This window comes from Urocitellus parryii, unplaced genomic scaffold (assembly GCF_045843805.1).
Source record: "Urocitellus parryii isolate mUroPar1 unplaced genomic scaffold, mUroPar1.hap1 Scaffold_59, whole genome shotgun sequence".
NCBI lineage: Eukaryota > Metazoa > Chordata > Mammalia > Rodentia > Sciuridae > Urocitellus > Urocitellus parryii.
This window is the reverse complement of record NW_027554094.1, coordinates 2,421,349-2,428,643: the sequence shown is the minus strand read 5'-3', so window position 1 is coordinate 2,428,643 and position 7,295 is coordinate 2,421,349. Positions and strand designations below refer to the sequence as shown.

The 7,295-nt window shown below is 44.9% G+C and overlaps 1 pseudogene; it reads left to right on the top strand.

Annotated features, from left to right (window-relative positions):
• Positions 1 to 4,129: 4,129 nt before the first annotated feature.
• On the top strand, positions 4,130 to 6,782 carry LOC144252776 (rho-related GTP-binding protein RhoC-like; annotated as a pseudogene).
• The last annotated feature ends 513 nt before the right edge of the window (positions 6,783 to 7,295 follow it).

Here is a 7,295-nt window from a genome sequence, read left to right as displayed (position 1 = left end):
ATATTTAACTGATTATGACTCTGAAAATAGTATTACAACTTATGATAACATATAGGTAAACATTTGTGCTTCCATTTTTCTATCCTCCTTAAATTATGAAGATGTTAAATGGAGCTTTGAATATCCATTTAAAATAATGAACACATATAATGGCAGTGGCAATTGAGTGCATTAATGATAAAGGATAGTCCTTCCTAATAGGTCAGTTTTAGTTACATATGAACATGCTTTCATGCAAAGTTAAATATTTTATATGGCCTAGACCTCAGTGTCTCTGTCAATGCAAATAGTATCCTCAAAAAAGATATCCAATGGCCTATTAAGGAAATTGAAACCTCCCAGAAAGAGACCATTGCTTTTGGGTTCAAGCGAGACATCTTTAGTTATTTTTTTCCTTTTTTAATTTTTTTTTCAAAATTTTTCCAGTTCATTATGTAAGGGAGTGTACATCAAAGGTAGGAATAAGATTTCAACAGAAAGAGTCTTTCTTAAGACAGGTTTATTGGCATTCTGGCAACTCTCACTCATCTCTGAGATGCTATGTGGCTATGTGACACCAATGTATGATACTATCTCCACTGCCATGCTAAACTTAAGACCTAGCTAGGGGCATGAGGTTGTGGCTCAGAGGTAGAGTGCTCGCCTACCATGCATGAGGCACTGGGTTCAATTCTCATCACCCAATAAAAATAAAATAAAGATATTGCTATAGCTAAAAACAAATATTAAAAAAGACATAGCTATGTAGTATAGAGCATGTACTGGATAGTCTTAAACCAGCTGGATTTCAACTTTGAGTTTCCAGATACCAGACTTTCTTGCCTAATGACCTCCATGTTTTGTTTTGTTGTTTTAAATTTCATGCACAGTTCATAGCTGTCTTTCAGCAGCTCCATCTGATATGCACTGTTTCATCTTTTATAGCAACAAGGATTTTAACTAGACTCCGAGTTAAGATTCCAGAAGATCTATGCATTTCGTGGTTTTGGGTAAAATGGAGTTTGTTTTTATTCACAGCAGAAAAAACTTTCCAAGTGTGAGACCCAGAGACTTCCTGAATTCTATACATGTACCCAGTAAACTTAATTCTGTTACCATTAGATTTTTCCGAGGCCCTAGCACTACTTATCTGTGAATCTCAATCCCCCTTCTTGGAACAGCTTTCTTCCACCATAATCTCAATGAATATGTTTTCAACAAATCAAAAGTATCTTCTAACTGATTTCAGTGTAGTATGCCATTTTTAGGTATTTTGAGTATAGTTTGAGAAGAATAATAGCTGGGTCAAATGGTGGTTCCATTCCTAGTTTTCCAAGGAATCTCTATACTGCTTTCCAAATTGGCTGCACCAATTTGCAGTCCCACCAGCAATGTATGAGTGTACCTTTTTCCCCACATCCTTGCCAGCACTTGTTGTTGTGTGACTTCATAATTTCTGCCATTCTTACTAGAGTGAGATGGTATCTTAGGGTTGTTTTAATTTACGTTTCTGTGATTGCTAGAGATGATGAGCATTTTTTCTAATATTTGTTGATTGATTGTATATCCTTCTGAGAAGTGTCTGTTCAGGTCCTTGGTGTATTTGTTGTTTGGGTTATTTGTTTTTGTTGTTGTTGTTGTTTAACTTTTTGTGTTCTTTGTATATCCTAGTGATTAGAGCTCTATCTGGTGTGTGAGGGGTCAAAATTTGTTCCCAGAATGTAGGTTCCCTATTCTCTTCACATATTATTTTTCCTGCTGAGAAAAAAACTTTTTAGTTTGAATTCATCCCATTTGTTGATTCTTAGTTTTAATTCTTGTGCTATAGGCATCTTATTAAGGAACTTGAAGCCTAACCCCATGTGATGGAGAGTAGAGCCTACTTTTTCTTCTATTAGTTGCAGAGTCTTTGGTTTGATTCCTAGATCCTTCATCCATATTGAGTTAACTTTTGTGCTTGGTGAGAGATAGGGATTCAATTTCATCTTGTTGCATATGGATTTCCAGTTCTCCAAGCACCATTTGTTGAAGATGCTATCTTTTCTCCATTGCATGCTTTTAGCACCTTTGTCTAATATAAGGTAGTTGTAATTTTGTGGGTTGGTCTCTGTGTCCTTTATTCTTTACTATTGGTCTACCAGCCTGTTTTGGTGCCAGTACCATACTGTTTTTGTTACTATAGATCTGTAGTATAGTTTAAGATCTGGTATAGCTATACCACCTGTTTCACTCTTCCTGCTTAGAATTGCTTTAGCTATTCTGAGTCTCTTATTTTTCCAGATAAATGTCATAATTGCTTTTTCTATTTCTGTGAGAAATGCCACTGGGATTTTGATTGGAATCGCATTGAATCTGTAGAGTTCTTTTGGTGATATAGCCATTTAAATAATATTAATTCTGCCTATTCATGAGCAAGGTATACCTTTCCATCTTCTAAGGTCTTCTTCTATTTCTCTCTTTAGGGTTCTATAGTTTTCAAAGAGCCCCTTTGTGATCTGGAGAGTGGTTCAGATAAATTCTCAGTGACTCATGTCCTCTTCCTCCACATCCCAGTTTTCTGAAGGTGTAAGTGGAGGAGAGGGAGGGGCCACCTAGCATCCCACTGTTGAAGAGAAACAGCCTGGGGCTGGAGTATTCTGCTTCCTAAAAAGCAGACCCAGGCTATATAATGTGAGGTGGTGGAATGCAGGGACTAGAAGAGCTCAGCCCAGCATGACAGGATGTGGGACTGAGGAAAAGCTAGGTTTGAGGCAGAGATCAGGTTACCTACCATACCCTGTGCTCCCTGCCTAGTTGGTGGAGGGACTGGTCATCATTTGTCATTTCTTTTGGGGCTCCTCCCAGCCCAGGCTCTAGCTCCCTCCCTCTTCCCAACAGCCTAGATTTCATTTCAGCTCCAGAGCACACCCTCTCTTTCTCCCTGACTGCAGGGCTGGGAATCTAGCTGGGTGGAGTTTGGCTCCCCTCCCTGGGGAAGGAGGAAGTGAGGGGAGCTTTGAAGGTGTGATGAACTGCTCCTTCATGTGTGTTGGTGATGAGGGACACATGCTAACCCTGGGAAGCTGACTCCTTGCCCTGAGTCACAGGGAGGGGTGGGCAGGGCATAAAAGTGAGCTGGACAGAGGGAAGAAGGGGCTGTTCCAGAGTGGGTGGAGGTGATTCCCTAGTGGATTATTCTGTCCCTATGCTGTGGTGGATGCGTGATTCCCTACAGTGTAGTCATTGTCCCCTACTGGGGGCTGAGTAACCTAGTGTTGCCGCCAGGCCCAGCAGGAAGAGGGGAGGAAGGCAGGCTGCCCTAATGTGACCTGTGGGTACTGCCTGGACTGAGCCTCCTTTGTGTGACCCGGGGTTTGGGGACAGGGTGGGGTGGGTCAGAGAAGCTGCTGGCTGATGCCTCTGTCCTCTGTCTGGGGTTTCCTCCTCCTGCTCTCCTTTCCACCTCTGAGGTGGCATGTAGAAAGGCAGAGACTCTGGAGGCATAGAGCCCTGCTTTGAGTGCTGTCCTTGACACTCTGATTATCTAACCCTCTGAGAGTTTCCTTGTTGTCAAAATGGGAAGTGCACCATTCACCTAACAAGCCACTGGAACCTGAGGTAAATATTTTTTGTCAAAATACCCAACAAAGAGTGGGTACCTTGGGGCTTTATAAATATTCCTTCTCTTACCTATCAGCCTCCCAGTAAGTGGTTCTGCTAGTATCTGGTTTTGTAGAGGGACTCCTTATTTTTGACTAGGCAGGCGTGACTCAAGCCAAGGGACAATCTGTTCTAGATTATACCTTAGCAGTTATTAAACCTTAAATGTATCAAATCTTGTTACAAATGAAATCTGTCTCATGACTCCAATATGCAAAGCAGATAAAGGCTGGCTTTTCTGGAGGCATCCCTGAACACCTTGCTGAATGTTTCCCTTCAGTTGAGTGTATAACTTTGAAAGTCGTTTTCTGGTTCCCAAGTGGGTTCTTTCACCTCCCACTGCTATATTTTAACCCATTGGAGAAGACCTGTCCCTGCCCCAGAAATTAGGAATCTTAAACTCTGTTTCTTACAGGATTGGTGCTTGGCAAGAATGTGCCAAAGCAAGCCCCCTTTTCTGTTTTCTCTTCCTTTGCCCAGGTTTGTGGAGAGGTTTTGGAGGTCACAGAGCAGTTTTTGTACTACTAGTTTTTTTTTCCCCCAAATCCCTACTGCCTCTTGTTTGCCAGCCCCAGCCATGGCTGCAATCAGAAAGAAGCTGGTGATTGTGGGGGATGGTGCCTGTGGAAAGACCTGCCTCCTCATTGTCTTCAGCAAGGATCAGTTTCCAGAGGTCTGCTTCCCTACTGTATTTGAGAACTATATTACAGACATTGAGGTGGACAGCAAGCAGGTAAGGCCAAGAGCCCTTTCCTATCCTGCCTTGGAACCCTGTTCCTGGTCATGTAGTATGTCCTTCCTTACCACTCTCTCACATCTTTGTTTTATTTTCCTGTGGGAACAAGTAAAATTTGAGAAATGAAACTGCACTTTTAGAAAACCTGGATATATTCACGTGTGGTGGTACATGCCCATCATGCCAGCTACTCAGGAGACTGAAGCAGGAAGATTGATCACAAGTTTGAGGTCAGTTTGGGCAACTTATCCAGACCCTATCTAAAATAAAAAGGGCTGGAGTGTGGCTTATTGGTAGAGTACTTGCCTAGCATGTGTGAGGCTCTGAGTTAATCCCCAGTACCCCAAAGAAAACCTGGATATATCCTCTGGTTCTACCACATACTCGCTTTGTAATCAGGGCCAAGTCCCTTTGCTTCTGGGTTTAAACTCCCCACCACCACAAAATGGTGATGATGGCATGACTTACCCTAAAGGAGTGTGAGAATTAAAGTGGTATTCATGATAGCAATTCATTTGAGATCACAAAAATCAAACACATTTTAGTAATTTTTGTGGGAGAGGGGTTACTAGGGGTTGAACCCAGCAGCACTTTGCCACTAAACTACATCCCCAGCCCTTTTTACTTTTTTAAACAAATTGAGACAGCATCTTGTTAAGTTCCCCAGGATGGCCTTGAACTTGGCAATTCTTCTGCCTCAGCCTCACACATAGCTGGTTTATAGGTATGCACCAGTACACCCAGTTTACATCTTAGAACTTTAAAGAAAAACTCAATTGAGTTTGTTATGACTGTGATTAATATGGTGCCTTGCACACAGCAGGACCAGTGGTTTGAGAGGATCTCTGGGTAGTAGGTTGGGGCCCTTGGGGTCAGCTATGCATTGCCCGTTTGTCAGGTGGAACTGGCTTTGTGCGACACAGCAGGGCAAGAAGACTATGAATGTCTGCAGCGCCTCTCCTATATGGACACAGATGTCATCCTCATGTGCTTCTCCATTGACAGCCCTGACAGCCTGGGTGAGGACTTTGGAGAGAGGGGGTGGAGACGCTTTGGAGTTAGCCATCTTCAGAGGCTGTGGGGATGGAGTCACAAGGGCCACACATTCTCTGCTGGCTCCTTTGTTGTGGCATCTCCGGTGTTTGGAAGGGCTTGGGGGAGGATATGCTACAAGGGACGGGGTTTTGAGGTATGAAGGAGACCATCAGCCTCAGACTGCTATGGGAAGGAAGACCAGTGCTCACATGCTTAAGCCAAGGTACCTGTTGGGACATGTCTGTGCAGAAAACATTCCTGAGAAGTGGACCCTGGAGGTGAAGCACTTCTGCCCCAACATGCCCATCATCCTAGTGGGGAATAAGAAGGACTCGGGCAAGATGAGCATACCAGGAGAGAGCTGGCCAAGATGAAGCAGGTGGGAGGGGCTGCCTGATGGGGAACCGTGGGGAGGAAGGTGCCCTCTGAGGGGTTGCAGGCTGGGGCAGAAAGGAGCTCTCTCTTCAGCCAACTGTCCTGTGTTAAGCAGTCATAGTGGTATCTACCTCCTCCTCTCCCATGTGTGTGCCCTGCTAAGAACCAGAAGGAACCTCAGTATCAAATCAGATGATCGTAGAATGAAGTGACTTGTCCAAGGTCACTTGGCATTTTCATTTATTCCAGTTTATTATTCTGTCTTTGGAATTGGGGCTACTAAGATGAATAAGGAAGTCCTTGTCCATGGGGAGACAGCTTATGTTTCACTTAGGGTATGCAGACTGCACCATCAGTGTACCTGGGAAGGAAGGGCATCATCAATGGCTGAAAAAAGGCTTAGAGGGCAAGGGAGCTGGCTTATTCAGGGTCTCACTAAGCGGTCCACTGACCAGAGGAAGAGTTTATTATAGGAAGCTGCCAGGGTATGGAATAGAGACTATCTTGAGAGGATAATTATATAAGGCAAGGTTTTAAAATGGAAACAGCAGGCACAGGATGGGTTGGAGGGATGATGGAGAAGGTAGGTCATTTAGGAGGTAGCCTACACACATTTAGGCAAAACATATGTGGACCATAGGGTCTGCGATTTGGTGGGAGAGGAGGGGCTAGTCTGGGGACAACTTTGAATGTAAATATGAGGTTTAGATCTCTGCCTGGGGCAGCCCGGGCCTGGATGCTTTGTGGGCTCAAGGCTGGAGGAGGTATTTGTTATAGTTACTATACTTATGGGTGATGTGGTGAGAGGTGCACCTAGCCACCAGCTTCCTCTGCCTTATCTTCTGTCTTCTCAGGAACCCGTCCGATCTGAGGAAGGCTGGGATATGGCAAATCATATCAGTGCCTTGAGTGCTCCACCAAAACCTATGAGGGAGTGCCAGAGGTTTTCGAGATGGCCACTCGAGCTGGCCTCCAGGTCCACAAGAATAAGCACCGGAGGGGCTGTCCCATTCTCTGAGATCCCCACGGCTCCTGATGCCACCTTTCTTCACAGGGGCTTAGGGATCACCCACCTGCCCTTGAGCTCCACCCTTAGGACTCCATGCTGAAGGCTCCTTTTTACAGTTCCCTCATGCCCAGGACTGCATCGTTTTCCTAGCCCCCAGAGTGGTGGCAGGCCTGCCCTCCCTCCCTGTCTTCTGGGAGCTGGGCCTGTGGCCTGCCCTTCTTGAGCAGTCCCTCTCCCTGCTGCCTTGGTCCAGGGGTAGGGCTCTTGCTCCCTTTGGCCCTCCCCAGAGGATGGTCACACACTAGCACTTTATATACTTCTGGCTCAGAGGAGCATTTCTAGGGTAGGTGGATTGGGGTTTCTCCTTTGGGCAGGGGCCTTGTCTCTGACTGCACTTGGTGGGGGGCATAAATAAAGGCCACAGGTTCCAACACGTGTGTGGCAGCTTCCTGTTTCCTTTGTCTGGTTCCTATCTTGGCTACAAGCCCAGAGTCCCATCTCTCTCTTCATTTCCAAGTTGCT